Consider the following 21,612-nt stretch of genomic DNA (forward strand, 5'->3'; position numbering starts at 1 on the left):
AGTGTCAATTGAAGAGTGGATGGGTGGGGATGGATGAGAGATCCCTTGTCTTGGGTGAGTAGGTTAACCCTGTGAGGTAACTCATGATGATTGCACTTGGCTAAATGCAGAAGAAGAGGGAACTAATGCTATCTCAGCCAGAAGGAAGTCACCGACAGGATTGTCCTGTCAAATTCTGAACAGTACTTTTGAAATAAGAGAAAGGGGAGGGAATACATAAAGAAAAATACTCTTCCCAGAAAAAGAGAGGGCATCCCCCTTCCACACCAGAGGACCTGGGACTCTAACACCAAATATAGGAGGTTGTCTTTTTAGAGGAGAGGCAAATAGATCTACTTGAGGAGTACGCCATCAGCGGACAATGTCCAGAAACACATCCCTGTGAAGTATCCATTCTTGGACTGAGTTAAGGACCTATTCAGAATGTCTGCCACAATGTTTTTGACCTGAGGGAATGTAAACTGCCTGAAGAGTCACTTGACATCCCTGTTGTATTATCTGTAAGTACCTTGAGAGGTCCTGGGGAGAAAAGAGGATGTGAAGCCTGAAGAGCCAGCAGAAGAGCCCTCATCTCTTTGACATTGATGTGCTCCTTCTGTTGAAGAGACAACCACACCCCCTGTACCTTTAGGGAGCCAAACGCTGCTCCCCATCCCTCTTCTGAAGCATCTGTGAACAGTTCCTGAGAGAGAAGTGGTTGATGAAAAGGGAGCATAGGAATGATGAATGACATGACACCCAGAACAATCAGAAACTTCCTGGCTGTAATACAGGCCAGAGGAGGATGAGTTTGAAAGAAAGAAATGAGTGTAAAGGCCTTGGGAGGTGACATGGATTCACCAGCACAGGCTCAGTCTGAATCCTGCAACCTAGAAAAACATGATCCTGAGAAGGAGTCAGAGAAGGATTTTGAAGTTTTTTTGTGAACCCCAGGCTCTGAAGAAGGGAAATGACAATATGAAGATTTTGCAACAGAGTCTCTGGAGAGGAGGCCTGAATTAGCAGGTCATCCAAGTAAAGAAATACTTGGATTCCCTTAAGCCTGCAAAAAGCATTCAAAGGAGTGAGGCATTTGTTGAATACCCTTAGGGCAGTAGAAAGGGTAAAAGGCAAATCTGAGAACTGAAAATGTCTGGAAGCAACAGAGAAATGCAAAAACGTCAAGAAAAGGGTCTAGATTGGCTTTCAAGGATTTTTATCTCCATATTCCAGAGACACCATATAAAGCCTGAGGAAGCAAAAGAGGAAACAGTGTTTAGATGATAGAGGCCTATAATTGGTCTCCAAGTACCAACTTTTCTGGAAACTAGAAACATTCTGGAGTAAAACCCCCTCCTCTTTGGGACAATGGCACCTCTTGAATAGTACCCTGAGTCAAAAGATCTCGGAAGGACCTCTGGGAAAAAAGGGAGTTGTTCTCAAGGATGCTTAGGGATGCCCATATAAGGGGGACAGGATTTCCATACTATGAAACATCCCTGGTGAATAATGGACAGAACCCAAGAATCCTGAGTAATCGGAATCCAACCTGGAAGAGCAAGAAAGGTGAAGAGAAAGAGGAACATGGCTGGGAAGAGGCAGATAGTCCGACAGCACTTGGTTTATCTGGAAAGGAAGACTTCTGAGTCCCTGTAATCTGAGTAACCTTAGCAAGAGGAACCAGTTTGTCATTCTTTTTCCCTTAGTAGGAGGACATGATTTTCTGCAAACAAAGGCAGGCTTATTTGGGTAATTTCTTTGAAATTTAGGAGAAACACACGTTTGAGTTCTTATAAGGTCTTCCCCTTATCCTGAAGGGACTTAAACCAGCAGCACCCTCCTCAAATAAGTCTTTGCTATGAAAAGGAGCATCAATCAGCTTAGCTTTGATATCATCAGGCAATGGTTGAAGTCAAAGCCAAGAGCACCAACTCATCACTGAACCAAAAGCAGCAGTCCTTGAAGTTGCATCTGCTGCATCATAACTACACTTGATGGAATAATGAAGCATGTGACAGGAAGCCCCTAACAGGGAAAGAGCAGAAGTTTTACCCTCAGAGTCTTGGAGATCAGAAATAATCTGACAAGCTTGAGAAAGAAGAGCAAACACATACCTGGACATATGGGTCTGATAATTAATAGCCATAAAAACCAAGGTAGCTGAGGGTAAACCTTCTTACTAAAACTTTCCATGGTTCTGCTATCTTTATCAGAAGGCAGTAAATTTGGGAAAAAGAAGGAAATCAGAGTTGCCAGATGCTACAGACACCACTAAGGGGTCAGCAGTAGGACATTTGCACAACATGTTACAGTCCTCAGGCATCCAATAAACCTATCAGGTTTCTTGGGAACAGGGGTCAGAGAATCAGGTGCTTTAGAGGCATTGGAAAATGCATCCAAAAAAGCAGTTAAAACAGGAGGAATAGCAGAAGGTTTTGGAGATTTCATCTGCACCAGCTCATAGTACCTCTTATGGATATAAGAGACCTGAGCACAATCCCTTTTAAAATATTCCATCATTCTACAGATTGTGCCCTCAAAAGAAATTTCTTCAAAGGGAGCATCAGAATACTTCTTCCTCTGACCCATAGTTCAAAGGAAAAGGAGATTGGGAAGAATAAGCAAGAGATTCCTCAGAGGAATCAAGTTCCATGGGCCTTTTAATGGGAGTAGAAGACCAAGGGGGGGGGGCTTGGAACAGACCTCCCCCCTGAGGAGGTTTTAATGCCATCAAAGCAACAAACAAACCTTGAGTGAAAGCCTGCCACTCACTCTGTAGATCCCTAGTAGCAGGAGAGACATGTTTAGCTTTTCATTTTTTCTTGAATGGGACATCTGCTCTGTAAAACTTAGAAGACTGAGCCAGGACAGAATTCAATAAAAGCAGTAGGAACTTCTTCCCTAACTAAAATCTGAGGAACACCCCTACACCACTCAGAAATAAATCAACCATGGTTACCCCTGAAAATCCAAAAAGGACACCTACAAAGCCTCATCTGACATGATGAAAGTCAGGATTCCTGTTCACCTCCAACCTGGTCTTGGCAGAGGAATCCAACAGCAAAGATGGACAAACCTCCAGGTTCTCACTGACATCAGCAGAAACATTTGGTGGAGGCTGGACAGTGGAAGAATCTGGTCTTGGCTTCCTAACCTTCTTTTACTCTAGCAGCTGACCTTTGGGGCAGGAAGTTTCTTCAATTGTTTTCTCACCAAGATGCTTGAGTCACTGATTCTTCAGATGGAATGCTAGACAATATAGCCTACTATGCAGAGCCTTTGTTATGAAACCCTGACAATTGGAGCAGGACTTTTGGTCATGAGAGGCACCCAGGCAAAATAACCACTGTTCATCATGGACATTATGGGGAATTTGTCTCCTGCCTTGGCATTTAGCCTTCCCGGATGACATGTACCCCCAGAAGCAACATAAAGTCAAGAGAAAAACAAAATACCAACAGGGGACTTATCTGCAACAGCTTGGAAACCAACAAACAGGACATAGGCATTCAAACTAATGATTAAGATATGTGTTATGACTGACTACAAGGATGTAGGAGTTCAGACAGATGATCAAGAGATGCATTTAGACTGGTGGCAAAAAAGTTCTGAGGATGGTAGGTCCACGCATCAGCTTTATGCCCTATATTATGTGAAGAGCATGCATGTGGCATACGGCATATCTTACAGCAATAGTAGGCTTTTGTATACTATCTGAACACAGGGCTGTCAAGACAGGGAATCCCAGAGGTTAAGAATACTGCAACACATGAATGGAAGGACATCTATCACTACATATGGAGTGTACAATATTATCAGCTGCTCTCCAAGATAAGGCATACAAAAAAATCTCAGTGTACAACACAGTATATGTGCAACTACTTACTTAAATTCAAACCACTCACCTTTTCAGACTACCAGTGATACAGTCCCCTGCTTTGACCTTTATTACTTGGGGCACAGATATAAAATGGAGCACACCAGTAATTGTGCAGATGAAGGGTAATCAAATGGGAGAAAAAGTGTAAAATGGAGCAAAATGAGGCAGGAAATGTAGCTAGAGGCACAGCCAAACCTGCTTGTTGACAAACCGATTAAAGTCAACATTGCTGAGCAGGAAGAGTTATCAGAGGACTGCCTGTGTCAGTGATTGCAAGGAATAGTTGTAGACAGAGATAGGATTGCACATGTCTCACATAGCTGGGTACTGATTTTTAAATAATAAAGGAAAAAAACATAAGGATATATATATATATATATATATATATATATATATATATATATATATATAGTAATATTTATTGTTTATGAATGTAAACATTTTCAGTGACTTGTGTTTTACAATGGAGAACATGCATGACTATAATAGGGAGAATAGGAGAGATGGCAGCGATGTAGTTTTACTGTAGGAATCTCAGCAATTGGATGTGATAAGATGGATAGGTAGAAGGGGGAATAAAAAGGCTAAAAAGACAGATAAAATAGTTAAGTGCTGTAGGAATCTCAGCAATTGGATGTGATAAGATGGATAGGTAGAAGGGGGAATAAAAAGGCTAAAAAGACAGATAAAATAGTTAAGTGCTTTTGTCTCTGTTCAATCAAAAGACTTCTTCAGAATGAAACAATTAAACTATTTTCTAGTCTGGTGATTCCTTACTGGGAGTATCTTTGCTTGTGGATTCTGTGGGCTTCAATACCTTGTAGTACAGTGTTTCTTTTTCCAAAATTGTAAAGATACAATGCATAATGTTGCTGCTGTTACTGTATGGATATTTTTGATGAGATATGTATGCATGTACGTGTATATGACTATACCTCACTATGTCAAATTGTCAGTTCAGTGCCTGAAAGTTCACTGATAGCACTCACCAAGTGCTGAAGATGTTGATAAAAGGAAAATTGCAAGGGGTAAGGTAAGTGTTATGGCTGGGAGCATTGAATGATCTGTGAGTTAGGGTTAGATTAAAGGCTAGGCAGGAGATGAATTTTGTGTAGTGTGTATCTGGCAATATATGGTGTCATTTCCATAATCATGACCACTCTGGGTGACCCGCCCAAACAGCTGATACTTAAACGTCCATCAGTGAATTCTTGAGATGGTAGGCAATACTCAGATGACCTCTGGTGATGTCAGGCACTTGCAGAAGAGGTGTGTCACACCAGAAGTCCTTCCATTCCGTGGCCTTGTTAGATGATGATCTTTTCACTTGAGTTACCACTGCTTTTAGAACCAAAAGCAGTGCAACCAGCTTGAAAATGTTATTTTGTTGTCTTGTAAGAAATTCAACTAAAACCCAGGGGAGGCCCAAGGGAATTAAAAAGAGTATAAAGAACTTATTTGGCAGTTGACTCTCAATGCAGGCCAGTTCACCTGGGTTGAATGATGCCATTGCTATTAGTTATCAACATGCAGTTTTAAAATGCTACTAAGTAATTTTATGCAATCTTTTATTTGTGACACTTATAGCTTTTCAAAAAAGTGTTCCTGTATGACTATTAATATTTTTTTACTTTATGTTTTTTTTTATGGATGCTTGTTAAAAGTATTTATCATCTACTGTAGTATTTTAATTTTTTCAGATGTATTTAAACCTATGACAAAAGTTATTTTGATGAAGTCCTGATTCAGTGGATAAAAGCGCTCAGGCTTGTTAAATTTTAGGACATATTTATCTGGAGACTTTTGGTTTCTAGGTTTTTACCATGGCTTATCCTGTTATCGTCTTTTGCAATTCCCCTGCAACATTTCAGATTTCCCTGGGTTTGACTATGTTCATTCTTGATCATTATTCTGTACCTGGTTCCTACACACACACACTTTTTTAACCCTTGAATCCCCAATTACTTAGTTTCATATCTCCTATTACCCTCCTCAGTGTTCTAAAGTTTCCTTTCCTTATAATCTGCTTCTCTTCTTGTTGCCATTTTCCATTTTTTTTTTGTAATGGGTTTTTCTCCTCCTCCAGTATAAATATTTGCATGCTTTTGTTTTCCTTACTGCAGTTTGTTCTTTATTTTGCTTAGCCCCATCAAAGTTCAAAGCTATTGACTTAGTCAATTAAGCTATTTGACTCAGTTCTAGCACTTCTATACTTCATCCACCATTTTCAATACCACAACATTTTTGATACTTCTGCTGTTGTTTCTGCACACCTCCAGCATCTAATCTACTTGTAAGGATCTTGTTCTCAAAAGGTACATGGCACTACTTTGTACTACCTACTTTATAGTACACTTTAAGGTTCAGCAAATGTGGCTAAGGGTTAAACATTATCTGTCATCTCCAAAACATCCTCTCAGCCTTCATCTTATTACTCCTGCCATTCCCAAAACATCCTCTCAGCCTTCATCTTATTACTCCTGCCATTCCCAAAACATCCTCTCAGCCTTCATCTTATTACTCCTGCCATTCCCAAAACATCCTCTCAGCCTTCATCTTATTACTCCTGCCATTCCCAAAACATCCTCTCAGCCTTCATCTTATTACTCCTGCCATTCCCAAAACATCCTCTCAGCCTTCATCTTATTACTCCTGCCATTCCCAAAACATCCTCTCAGCCTTCATCTTATTACTCCTGCCATTCCCTTTTTTAAAAACATGTATTCTCTTATGTTTTCCCTGTGGCTTTATATTACATGCAAGGACATCATGTTCTTCTCCATGTTTTCTGTTCTTTAGCTTTGAACCTACCCTTTCAGATGTTGGGAGAAGTGTTACTCTATTTTGATCCTGTTGGTAAGAATTTTCTTCATGGCCCTCCCCTTTAACCAACTTTTGTTTTTTTTTGTTAATCTCCTTTTCACAGCTTAACCTCTCTGTCTACTCCTCCCTTTCCTAGATATCAACATCTCCCTATTTCTCATATGGTACCTGCATTTCTTTTATTATCTTAAGCATTTCTTCTACTACTCTATCCACATTCTCTTTTAGTGTTCCTGCCTCCCTCTTTGGTTGTTTTCACTCTCATTTCTGCCCCTTCAGCAATTAGTTTACACCTATATCATCTTCCTTTCTTCAAGCATGTAGGCTTTTCTCTTCTGTTCTGGAGTGTTTTCCTCCTATGTGATCTTGGTACTTCGATTTTTATATTTTATATTTTATGTACATTTCCTTTCCTGTCATTGGTAGCTGTCATTGTACATGCTTTGTTTTAAGCTTTTGACATCACGCACATATTATCACTTGCTAGTGAATTTGCTTTGTACTTCCTCTTGCTCATGTTCTACTCTACTTCAAAACATAGTTATTTCTAGTATTCTTCTTATATTCTGTGTAATGCACTCCACACCTGTAAACTCAAATATTAAAGCCCTGGCTAATGTCTTCTGCCTCTTAAAGGACAACAACTGGATTCTGTTATGAAATGTTCAACTTCTCTGTCCTTTTTCTCCCTATTTACTGTCCCTGCTATGAATAAACAAGAATACATCCTTTGATTGTTTCTCTCCACTAGAACAATACATTACTGCACTGTGGTGGTTTCACTTTCAAAAATATTTTATCTCACCCTGGAAAAGCTTGCTGTAGTCTCTAATTCACTGATGTAATCAAGGCCAATGAATATAGGTAGTTTTCTGGCCACTTCCCTCCCCAATCTGACTTCATCACGACTGTCCTAAAAACCCACCCATGCTGTGATGTCACAGTTCCCTGGTCCTTCACCTACCCATACAGAAACTAATGGCTAGAACAAGGAAACAGTACTTGAGTCAAATCTCCTGCTGTAAGCTGTCAATCACAGCAGATAGCTCAAATTACCCTTAGCACTTTGACAACTAGGGGAGTTAGGTGTGAAGGGGGTAGGAGAGGAGTCAAAGCACAATTCTGACTTTACAAAAGACTACAATTTAACCATTTTAAAAAGAAACAGCTATAAAAAAGCACTTTGAAAGTCTGTTTTGTAGCATTTGCTCTGTTTGTGTTTTAAGTAGTCATTGAATGGCATGAAATGTTACAAAACTATCTGACTGAAAAACAGCAGTGTCTGCATGTAAAATCAATGCAGTGACAGGATCTATAGGAAGAAAGAAGCCTGCATGATGTAATTTTCTGCAGACAAGTACTGCACTGTGGGATACCTAGAGGCAGACTAAATAATCAGAATTACTTCAAGATACCAGACCTCATGTGGTCAGACTCAGAAATTACTTATAAAATATTTAAAAACCTGTAAATAGTCCCAGAGTGGTGTTAAAATGTAGGAAGCACCAATCCATGATGAAGTAAACATGTTTTTTGAGTCTGTGGGTGTGATTCTCCTTTTAATGGTCCTTTATTGTTTGTCCCATATGGTTTTCTTTGTGTTACATTCCAGATCTGCCAACTCACTAAACTTCCCTGTCTGATCTTTTACAATTCTCCCTGCTCATTCCATATAATCTGTAAGAAAAAATAAAGTACTCTGCTGAAAGTAAGAAGCTTGCCTGCCTCCATCCATCTGCTTTCAGGAGTAGCAGGTCTTCTCTTACTATAGAGACAAGTGTTTTCATTATTAGGATAGAACAGGTAATGACAGACTGAAACATCTTAGATTTCTCCTGTTCTTAACTTAATTTGACTTTCTTGACAAGACCCCTTTTAAAATGCATAGGTGTTATTTGGTTGTTGTATAATGCTTTTTTGTCAGTCTATTGTGAATCATTTTTCTTTATTGATGGTACTACATTTGATGATCATAGAATATATACTTCTTATTCCTACTGTGTGGTTCATGCTGTCTGATGTACTGTAACTTCTATTATATGTGGTAATCAAAAATGATTAATATTGGGGGTGGAGCCTGAATGGCTAACTGAAAGCAGCAGTATTTTAGAGCTCCATATAACTAGTTAAATAAGACAGGAAAAATATTATTTTTTTCTTCCAAGTATAAAATCTTATAGATAAAGGACTAATTTACATAATTAGAAACTTTAGTGAAGTTTTACAAAAAATTTCCTGTCAAAAAGCTTGGAGATATATTCACTTGTTAAAATGAGCAACTCAAAGAATTCTCATCAGGATTCTGCTTTAAAGAAGGAACTACAACAGATGGCATCTACCCTGCAGGAGTTGTCTTTGAAGATGGATAATTTTAAAGAGAACCTAGAAAATCTTAAAACAAGCAGCCAAAACAGGCTGACACCCTCAAGGAAATGCTACAACACCACCAGACAAGGATAACAGGAATAGAGGTTTCTCTAAATGACTTAGAAAGCAGACGTAAGGAAGTGGAAACACAGAAAGAACTGTGTCTTAAACAAAGCACTGGGTTGGTTAATAAAGTAGATGACTTGGAAAATAGGGAGAGGAGAAATAATATCAGGATTTTCGAATTATCTGAAAACACAGAAGGTGAGGATATTATTTCCTTTTTATCAAGCTGGATCTCTGACTTTTTAAATTTAAAAGAAGGACTTTCCTTTGGCATTGAAAGAGCACACAGAGCTCTTCGGAAACCTGCCGCTAACTCAAACTCTCCTCCTAGGTCAATAATTATCAAATTTCTTTCATACTTGGACAAGGAACTGATTTTAAGATCTGCTTGGAGGAAGGCACCTCTGAAATATAAACAGAGTCTGATAAGATTTGATAATGACTATTCATCTAGAATAATGTAACAAATGAAAAAGTATGGCCAATGATAAAGTTTCTGAAACAAAATAACATCAAAGCACAACTTGCATATCCAGCTAAGATAAGAATACTGTATGCCAATGAGAAGAGGACTTTTGTTGACTTAGAAGAAGCCTCTTCATTTACTAAAACTAATAATGTGATTACTTTACCAGATATGGATTGGATGTCACCTTCTCCCAAGAAAACAAAAGAAACAAATGTCTGGACAGATGTCAAAAAGAAGAAGCAAAAGACTGATACTGTTACAGCCAAATCTCTCAAAGCATCTACTATGATATGAATGGTTTTAACATTACTTTAAAGGACCAATTTTACTGCTTGGAATTTTAAAACAAAGGTAACTCACTACTGGAATCTTTATCTATATTTTCTGAAAATAGATGACACATGAGAGTTTTCACATTACCTCAGGTATGTAAAACAGAGTACTTTTCTTTCACAGAAGGAGGGTTATATAGCACACAAAATATTTATACTGTAAATCAACATACATAATATATGCTTATTTTCTCTTAATTTTCTCTTTCCTTTCTCTCTCTTCTTTCTTTTCTCATTATTTATTTTAACTGCATCTTGTCTCCCTTTCTAAATTCTCTCCTATTTACTATACTAATATAGTCTGTATATATTTAATAATTCACTATCTATACATAGATAAAGAATAGTCTAAAATAATCTAGTTTTAAGGTAGACTAATTGGAATAGTGAACTTAATTGTTTTTACAATATTTATTAGATTAATGACAGTCACTGTTATGCTTATTGGGACAGGGGACACATTCCTGATTAACTCTGAAATGTTCCATTCATGTACATATGTCCTTTGAATTATTTCCTTTAAGTATTAACAAATACATAAATAAAGGAGGGAAAAATGTACTTTTGGTTAAGAGAAGTGAAGCTTTCTTCACATTCTATTTGTGTTGTCATAGCAACAGTAAACAATTGCTTTTAGCCTCACAGATAACAAATAATAGGAAAAAGTAATGTTTATTTATTAAAATGAAAAACATAATAGGATGTTTGTAAATATTTTATGATTTATCCTCATAGGATTACATATTCCTAGAAACACAACTGAAATGTTCCCAAACTACATGTGCACTTAAATGTAGCTGCTTGATTAAAATGTATTACTCAGTTTAACATGCTGATTTCACAAGCTGTATGCACTGTAAAAGTTTCATTTTATATGTTACTTGAAATTGTCAGTCTCTAGAGCATATGAAAAGATACATATTACTTTTTGCAACATGTTATCTTGCTTCCAAGTATAGCCAACGGAAACAGACAAATGCAGCCACAACATATTTACCGCTTTCATTCACTAAATTTTAATCCGTGAACTTCTTCAGAAAAACAAAACCAGAACATTACCCATCTCCCTTAAATACCTGTAGATACAGGATATGACATCACTAAAAAAATCATTTTTTTAAAAAACAACTAATTTCTTCAGTAACATGTAAAATGTTAAAAAAAAACAAATCAATACATACTCAAAGAAACTATTATATAATAAACATTTTGTTAAAATTTCTGATGTTAAGCAGTTTATGTACAAAACTGATAACCCATAAACTATCTATTGCACAAGAAACATTTCAAATTAATGGACTCATTGAGCCCTGGTGATCTATCTGCACATAAAATAAGTTGCCATAAGGTCTCCCTACATTCTAAAAAATCATTAGCATCCCCACCAAACTCTATTTTGTGGACTTTTTCCAACACAAAAAATTCAAATTTCTTAAATTGGGGACATACTACTGCATGTTTAGCCAAAGAATTAAACTTGTCTTTGTTCTTAATAGCTAAATTATGCTCATAAATTCTTCGTTTTAAAAACCTCTTAGTTTTCCCTACATAAAAATGGTTACAGGATACACAACAGGCTATATACACAACAAATTCTGTATTACAATTGTAATACCCTTTAGCCCAAATGGTTTGATCAAGAGACTTAACTGTTACTGAACTACTATTACTAATGAACCTACATTGCTTGCAATTCCTGCAAGCATATGTGCCTTTCTTAGTACTAACCAATCTATTACTGTCAGAACGTATGTTGTTGCTACTATTGGTAAATTCTAACATAAATTTCAAATTGACTATTTTCTTATAAGTAAATTTGGGTGAAAAACCGATTGTCATAGATAATTCTTTATTCCCCAAAAGGACCTTCCAATTATCTTCTAATACAAATATCCTTTGACAAATGAATTGGTTTAGCTAGACCTGTTCTCAAAGTAATAACTTCCTGTTCAATCTTTTGCACCCAATCATCACTATAACCTCTGTTGACAAACAAGGACCTTAGAAAAACAACCTCTTCTAGAAAAACATCATCATCAGTTGTCAGTCTACTCAATCAAATAATTTGACTTTTTACCACTCCTTTTTTCATATGTAATGGATGCAAACTGTCCTGATGTGATTGAAGAGGCAAGGACCCAACTGTAGTGGAACTTCCGACCATACTTGTCCCACCTACCTCCTCGTCACTTCCCAAGGAACATCATGCGCCATTCGGCGGTAAAGTTGAAACAACTGCAGGCTCAATTCGTTTGCCAGTACTAGTGCAGTCACCCGAAATAAAACAGTTCATACTGTCTTTCACAATGTTCACAACAAAAGAAATGAACATTATACAGAATCAAAAGTAAAAAGAATTATGTATTGTTTTATTCAGTCCTTTTATCTCAAGTCTCCAAAAAGTTCAGGATCTCCCTACCAATTTTCTGTAGATGGTCTGCCCTTTTCAAAGCCAGATAATCCATTAGAGATGAATTTGTGTATGAACTTCTCCCACCTTTAGAGATGAATTTGTGTATGAACTTCTCCCACCTTGCTTCAACTACATAGCCCAGTTTTTAACATTTATCTTTATGAAATAAATTGATCTTTATGCCACCCAATCTATTTTTTTCTCATTTTGTCATTGAACAGCAGTATTGCCCTTGCCTTCCATCACATGAAACATCTCCATCCCTTCCCCACATTTGTTTTATACTAAGAGTAGTAGTTAAGTAAACTCTTTTCAGGTAGTTTATAAAAATCTGCTTGTAACTTGTCTAATCTGCTTTTTAACCTTATAGACATTGTGTGCTTCACCTTCTGTTCTAGGATATTCCTATCCATCTCCTTCCTTTCATCTTCGCCAACTGTTGGCCACTACTATCTGTATATGAAATGATCTGTAAATTGTATTTGGCCTTTATGTTCTTTATACAATTTAAGTAATTATTTCAGTTCATCCTCAACGATCCATATTTTTTTCTGGTTAAGTTCTAACTGCTGCACATTTTACCCTTTTGCTTCTCCCTTAATTTCCATGCCAGAATTATCCCATTTGTTTTCTCTCTATCTTTATCATCCAGATTTATCTTCCTTGCCCCATAAGAAGCCTTTCAGTTTCTGTTTTTGTTGTTTCCCATGACTTTATGTTTCCCATGACTTTATGTTGTACTCTGTTGTGTATCTTAATTTCTTTACTTCTCCATCTCTTCAACTGTATTTCTCTCCAAGCTTTTCTTTTCCACTCTTCTACATTCCTTCTTCACTTTAGTAGCATTAAAGTCATTCATTTTCCTTGGCATGCCTGACTCTCTTAAAAGCCCATACTATAACCCAGTCCATTCTTCCTTCATCTCTGTCTAACCAGACATCACTGTTGCCTGTTACCTTCCTTCCATCTTGTGCTAGAAGAGGTAAATTACTTAATCCTGTTACTCTTGCCACTGTGTATATCTATGTTCCCCTCTTAATTTTTCCTTTATACTCCTTATGTTTATGTTTAAATCTTTTTTATCTCACATGTTAATTTCCTCACTGAACATGAGTCAGTGTTCCCGCAGTTAACTCAAATCCCTCAAACCTTCCTTTTCCCCTCAGTGTTTGCAAAGACTTATGAAGACACTTTTTTATTCATTGTTGAGTGAATATATTTTCCTAGTTTTCCATTTTCATTTCTTCCTTCTCTCTTCCATGATAATTCACCTTCCTTTGCTACTGTCTCTTTCTGTCTGCTTCCACTTCCTTTCTGTTCCTGAAAAGTATGGCCGCCCTCTGATACAGATGTATATCACATGTGAAAGGGATAGAATAGAGTATTTTATAATGGCTCATTTCTCTCTGCAGCCATAAACGCTTTCCTCCTTTGAAATGGATCATCTGACTAATCAGGTATGGTGCTTCAGCTTGTAGCTATGAGTCTACCACTGGAATGTGTGGAAAACTGTGACCTCAGAAAGGATATATGTATTTAAAAGACTTTAAGTGAAGCTCATTTTGTTATGATAAAGTCTTACTTTATATAAGATGAATGCTTATTTTGGGCCAACAACAAATACATTTTGCCAAGGGATTCTTCTAGCACAATTTGAATACTGCATACCTCTTATAGCATCTGCCTCCTACATATTCTCATTTGAAATTAATCTCTCATGTCACTTAGTTACAGTTGGTCTTCCTATCCAGTCAATGGATACATTTGCTGTTTGATCATTCAGCTGACTCTGTCAAGTAGACAGCTTTGAAATTCCGTACATAAAATGTTTAAATTGCTTGCCATCTGCAAGGACAATGTGAGTCTCAGGTTCTCCTCACTGACTTGGTTCTGATTGATTTAATATTCCCTTATACTAAGTACTTTTCTGAGGAAATACCATAATGAGCTCATGTCAATTAGTACATATATGCTTATTTTCAGAGATGAGCTAAGTAATATTATGGATTTACATATCAACAGATTTACACAAGTCATTTTAACAAACATTTTCCTACACCAAATGTTCTCAAAATCAAAAGCTTTACTGAATTTCTGAGAAAGGCAGCAAACAAAAATTCAGTGATGTGAATCTTAAAAGTGCTGGCAATATGGAACCAAGTACTTTAGTACTGGAGCAAATATATGACCATCAGAAATCTAGCTGGTAATAAGACTGAAGATTATGCACCTTTCGTTCCTTATGAGAATAACCTCCCTCTCAAACTAAATAACCTCCCTCTCAAACTAGTTGTAATAAAGGACATGGTAATCAGAGTCCTAAAGTTGTCAAAACATAACAGATGATTCAAAACAGCCGGCAGGGTGTGAGTGTAGACTACAATTGTGGTCTCACATAAGCTAAGCAACATTTAATGTGCAATTGACTAATAATGGTTCCTTCCTTTTAATGTCTTAGTATAAGAAGATTTTGAAGTAAACCATGATTGAAATGCAGGCTGGCCAATGCAGAAGAAAAAAGAAGAAAGATTATCAGTTTTCAAGTAAATTCATTTTCCCTGAAGACATGATGGCTGGCCCATAGCATAACAACAAATGTATATGCGCTAAATTTCCTTTTTTTAAACACCTGTGATGAGGAAACCAATCTTCATTTGGTCAAGCTACCATTTTTCAAGATTAAGGAGCTAAAGCTGTACTCGACAGGATAACAATACCCAATTATCAAAATCAAGTTTACATCAAGTAATATGTCTTTAGATCTCTATTATTTTTCATTTGTGTATCAGCTTTTATTCTCTGTGATTTACCCATGGCAGGATTTAGCTATATAGCAAAATAGCTACAAGAACAATAACAATAACATTGCAATCTGTAGTAATAATGGATGAAATCATTGAACTGCAACTACAACTTATTTTTGAGTTATTTTTCTTTATTGCTGCTTTACTGACAAAAATTATATATAAAAGATGAGTTATTTAATTTTTTTGTTCTCCAAGATTCCTATTTCTGTGTGCAGTGAGAGTTGCCACCCTGGATACAGGAAAGCTAACCTACCTGGCCAGTCTGTCTGCTGTTTTGATTGCATACAATGCTCGGATGGGGAAATCACAAACAACAGTGGTGAGCAATGTTTGACTGAGTTACTACATAGAGCAAGTTATACATTTCTCCTGCAATTTAAGAAAAATAAATTGACATCTCTACTAACACTATTTAAAATGGCTTGTTAAAATAAGTACAGTGCAATAAGCTTTAATTCCGTGTGTATATCTCTGGGCAAACTGGGTAAGGTAAAAACTCATTCACACTTTAGGTCAAAGTGTAACAGTTAATATTAGAAAATGGAATAATGTCAATAAAACTTGTGTAGCAGCATCCCCCCCCCCAAACAACCTTACTCTTACACTAACCCTAACCTTAAAACTCAGCCCTATACCTTAGGATACTAGGCACTCTTTTTGCAACAGTATTACTAATCAGGACAAATGCACACACACCAACAAATAACGACACCTCTGTAGCTATCCCTTTCCCTCACCATTAATATAATCTAACTTTCAAACATTCACTCACACATACAACACCCAGGGTAAAACTTCTGCTAAAAATTAAAATGTTTGGTATTACTACTCACTCCATGGAACTATGTTTGATATCCACAATTTGAAATAGCCTGTGTGTTTACAGGTTTATAGTTATATACTAGGCTTATGGCCACCAGTATCTTTTCAAGTCTAGCCATGCAATCCAAGTTATTAGGGTCCCTATGTATCATGGGTGTTTATTTAGTGGTGGTATGTTAGGTAGTTTCTAGAGGTTAATTAGGTGGGGAAATGTTAGACAGGGAAGATAGTAATGCCCAAATTGTCAGAGACATTGGGACCAGACTCTGAGTGAATTTCCAGTTTTCCATCTAATGTTCAAGGTTATGCTTAAATAAGGTTTGATTCTGCTTCATGTGGATGGGGAACCTGTTCCAGAGCATGGAGATCCTTTGCAAAACATCTGTGTCACCAGCATGACTTATTTAGGTCACAAAAAATTTAAATCCTTGGATCTAGTGGTTCTGATGCTGGTCACTTTGCAGATGTACAAAGGGTCTATCAGAACTGGATCTGGGGATGCCTCATATGCCAGGCATATATCACCTCTCAGTAACCTGTAGGATACAAGGTACAGAGATAGGGATTTAAGGTGATCCATATAGGACAGTGTATTTATACCCTGGATTCTCCTGGTAAGGAACCTTTGTGGGCATTCCAGTTACTGTGTATGTCTGGTCAGGTACATGCCAAAGGGGGGGTTATACTCAATGATGGGTCTGATAAGGGCTGAATAAAATGCACTATGACTTCTTTGGACCTGAATGCTATGTCCTTACTTCTAAGTTGGATACACAGAATGATTTTCTTACTACCTTAGCCACATGTTGGTCAAAGGCCAGATTACTGTCTATATATGTTCCCAGATCCTTGACTACCAGGCAATCTCATAAGGGTGACTTCCTGATGGAGTAATTAGCCTGGGTGGAAGCTTTCCCAAAAGGCACTCTAACATATTTCTTGACATTGAGTTTTAGTCCATGACTTTGAAACCAGTCATTTGTCTGCGTTACCTTTGTAAGATGTTTGTGTCATAAGGAAAATTTATAATAGCTCCAAATTTGCAGTCATCTGCAAACTTGGTCATCAAAAGGTCCTTGACATTAGCTTTTACCTCCAAGAAGTATATGCCAGATATGAGTAGTCCCAGCACCAAGCCCTCAGGCACCACACTGGTGATCAGTCTCATAGTGAAAGTGGAATCACCAATCTTGACTTCCTAGGTCCTGTCTATTAACCAGCTGGCAATCCAACAAGTTACAAAGGGGTTTATGCCCTCTTCAGTGAGTTTGTCAACTACACTCTTGTGAGTTATTGTAGCAAACCCCTTAGCCAGGTCCAGGTAATATGTATGCACAGTTTTCCCCTCATCTACTGCCTTGGTGACATTCTTAAAGAAATCTACCAGGATTTCCTTTGACAGAGCCAAACTGGGTTGGGTCCAATGTCTGAAGGCTGCCTATTATCTTTGTTGAGCATTTCCATTATATTTTTTTCCATGGCTTTTCAAATTAGACTACTCAGAATAATAGGTCTGTAGTTTCTGGATCAGTTGTCCACACTTGCAAAATGGGATAACTGTTGTAGTCCCCCATTCTTGTGGTGCAAAACCCATTTTAAGGCTATAGCTGAAAAGTCATTCAAGTGGTCCTGATAAGTCATGTTTTGAGCTATTTAGGAGGTATCCCAGAATATTGTCAGTGCCCAATGAGGCTGTGTTTTTGTTTTTAGTATGCAACACCAGGACCTGCTCCTTGTTGATAGCTGGGATGTTATGCTAGTAGGTATTTCATGGGGGAGGCAAAGGGTAGGGATGATGTTTGACCTGAATTTGTCAGCCAGCAAATATCAACAGTTTGACACCATGATAGGCTTCAAGGTTGGTATAATGGTTAATGTATTTACCTGAGAGACACAAGGTATAGAGTTTGATTCTCACTTTTGAAAGAGAAATTGGCTAGGCGTAAAATGTCTCAGAAGGGCAGATAGCGTAGTACTTACATATGAACCATATATATCTGTGTGCTGGCTTTGAAATTTCAGATATAGATTGAGAAGGCTTTGGGGCTGTCTTTAGTTTGTGAGGCTCTCTTGTCCTTGTAACTGGCCTTTCTGGAATTAACTAGTCCTCTTAGTTTCCTGTTTAATTAGAGAGCTGCTATCATCATAGAAGTTGTTTTTCCTGATTTTAGCCATGACTTTTTTCTTTTTTTGTTATATACCCAGTTACGGTTAGGATTCCACCAGTGTGATTTGTCTTCAAATTTTGTTTTGGGCTTACTTCCAAAAGGCACAACAGTCTCTGTACATACCTCATATGGTTGTACAGAGCTTCTGTGAACAATTCTGCACAGGTTGATGCTAACTCAGGGTTGGGAATTTTGATAAACCATCATTTTTGGAACAGTTCTTAAATGTTAAATGGTTTGCTGGGGTTACTGTGCTGATTTTTATTTCAAAGGAGATAGTTTTGTGGTCAGACTTCACCAGTGAGGATGTGACACTTGGGGGGGGGGGTAGTGTTCTCTCATATTGGTGAGTACCAGGTCCAGTATGCTGTAACCTGTGATGGGTGTGCACAAAATCTGGTCATGGGTATCTGTGTTAATAAAGACCAGGAATTGTTGTGCCTACAAGTATGAGGCAGTGCATGTTTCCCAATCTCTAGAGGGTTAGCCTCCCAAGAATAGGATGTTTGATTTAATGGGAGTAAGTCTAGTTATGAACTATGGGATTCTAGGGGCATAGTACGCAACCTATAGCTTGCTAGGATATAGTATGCAACTTGGTCTATGGTTATTTCTATGTGGATAAGTTCCAGGGTATCATCCTGTTTAACCAACACAGAGTTATTCTTGCTGCTAAAATAGATTCAGACTCCTCCACTGTTTGTTCCAGTCTGTGCAGCTTATCATCTAAATGTGAGGAAGGCAAAGATTAAAACCATGCCTCGGTAATTGCACAAATGTTTATATTCTCCATAGTGAGGTGATCTTGTAGGGTATGAAGTTTCTTGTTTTTGAACCAACAAATCTGCAGTTCTAGCTGTTGGCCAACTACATGGCACTCATATACTTGTGTGCACCCAAACATCTATGTCAACAGCGTATGCAACAAAAGACTGACAGCACAAATGTCAAGAGGACACTATGCATGTGCAAGGAAAAGTGTCATTGCATGCAAACTGAAACTTTAAAAAAATTGTGGGGGGGGGGGCAAGCTAATTATATATACTAACACAGACTGCACAGTTCCTGGAGAATGGGCATATGGCCCAAGCCCATAGACTGCTGATCATATACACCTGTTAAAAATATGTTTTGTTAACCAAAGTGTGTCAACAAAACAGATGTTGATTTTTGGGAGTTTGAAGAGCTTAGCTGTTCCTATATAATGCATATTGACTATAGTCAAAATGCCCAAATGTCAGCAGTCAAAATGTAGTTTCTATGCAATACTTTAAAAAAAGATAAAGCATTTTTTTTTACTGAGGAAAGCCCTCCTGCACACCCATGTGGGGGGCTGTGCCACATTATGACCACCTGCTAATTATAAATACTGATTTTGGGACTGCACAATATTGGGGAAAGGGCATATTCTCCAAACCTGAGAACTGTATGATCTCATACACCTATTGACATTATGTTTTTCAGACCAAACAGTTTTGACTAAATTTACCCATCCCATATACACACATATTTTATGCACAAACACACATGTAAGTATATATCTAAAAAAAACAAGACAATTCAGCTGCCAAAGAAAATGCAGCAAAAAACTCTGCGTAATCACCATGTTGAAGTTAATAGCACAATTTAATAATATGAATTATCTCCACACACAATATGAATATATATATATATATATATATATATATATATATATATATATATATATATACGGGTCCTAGTCGCTACATCGAAAGTACGTTAAATCGAAATGCACTTTCACAAAAAAAGAGAAAATAAACTGCACACAGTTTGCTAAGTTGTACAATCAACAGTACATGTTGATGTACAACTAAATATACATGCAAAGTGTTGCTTAGATCGCGGTACAGCGGAGATAAGGGAATATTCCCTTTTCCCCACTGTAGTGCGATCTCAGAGTGAGAATATTAAAGGAGGGTGGGTGTGGGTGTGAGTAGTGTTTTATTTTTGTAGGTTTTTTATCTTTTTTTTTATATATATATATTTTATTTTATATATTTATTTATTTGTTTTACATTTGTTGACAAGGATTGTCCGATTGAGCTGAAGAGCCCTTTTTCAGTGGAGGCCCGGGGAGAAAAGCTCCAACATATTATACAATGTTTATTATAAATTAGCATTTAACAGCAATGTTACATGATTATTACAAGGCATTAAGTAGCAATACAATATTATACAGTGTCAATAATCAGGAGTACAGCATAACTTTATCAAGATGTATAGAAAGAAATGTCATTAAGATGAGTATAGTTTTTGGGGTAAGTGGTTATAAAAACCCAGTTTTATCATGATGCAGTTCCATGAAGGCAAGACAATTACAATACAATGTTTCTCTGGGGCAATTTGCTTAATAGATTTTAGAAGACAGTAGAAAGAGTAGTCAAGGAAGATTAGAGAGAGCTAGTGAGAAGAGTGAGTTAAGGGCAGAAAGTAGATTAAGGTATGAGAAGTAGGGGATGTTTAAGGAGGGAGAGCGCAGGGGCAGGACCAGTGACTTTTTAAGTGCTCTTTGGTGGCTGTCTTAAATTGTTTAGGATGTGTAAGAGTTCTGATTTCTAGTGGGAGCCTATTCCAGGCAATAGTGGGGTGATAGCTGTACATGTTGCGTCCAGATTTAGACTTGGATTTGTAGATTTGTAGTAGGTCTTGGTTAGAGCTTCGGAGAGGTCTGGAGGGAGAATAATGGGAGATGAGAGGAGATAGTGCCGGGCCGTAGGAAGGCTGGTATAGGATAGAATGGATGATTTAGAGCTGAGAGAGAAGAAGCTGGTGGGGTAATTCAAGCCATTTAAGGTGTTTTAGAGAGAGACAGTGATCGGATTTGTAGGTTTGTTGGGCAGCAAATCTAGCTACCTTGTTGTAGGTAGATTCAAGTTTGGTCAGGAGTGCTGAGTTAAAATTTGTGAGAATTTGAGAATTGTACATTAGACTGGGTAGAAGGTATGTAAGAGAGAGAGTAATCTTGGCTTCAGAGGTAAGGAATTTCTTGTTATGATAAAGGAGCCCTAGTTTTGAATGAGTCTTTTTGATATAGTTATCAACATGCAAGTCAGCTTTAAGCTGATCATCGATGGTTATGCCCAAGAGCTTAGTACTGGATTCTACCTAAATGGGAGTGTTATTAAGGGACTGTAAGGAGAAGGAGGGTTTAATATTTTTGAACTTTTTAGGTAAGAAGATTAACAGCTTTGTTGTTTTAGGGTTAAGGATGAGCTGGTTGTTGGAGAGCCATGTTTTAACTAAGTTAAAAGATGCCTGAGTAGCTGAGAAGAGCTTAGAGGGAGAGTTGGCTGTGGTGATGACTGTAGAGCCATCTGCTTATTGCACTAAAGATGACTGAGGACAGGAGGTATAGAGCTGATTAGTAAAGATATTAAAAAGTAAAGGCCCTAGGACAGACCCTTGAGGTACACCCATTTTAACAGGGAGAGGAGGGGAGAGTGCAGAGTGCCATCTCACTGATTG

The sequence above is a fragment of the Protopterus annectens genome, chromosome 7.part0 (genome assembly GCF_019279795.1).
Source record: "Protopterus annectens isolate FY-2018-M chromosome 7.part0, PAN1.0, whole genome shotgun sequence".
Classification (NCBI taxonomy): Eukaryota; Metazoa; Chordata; order Ceratodontiformes; family Protopteridae; genus Protopterus; species Protopterus annectens.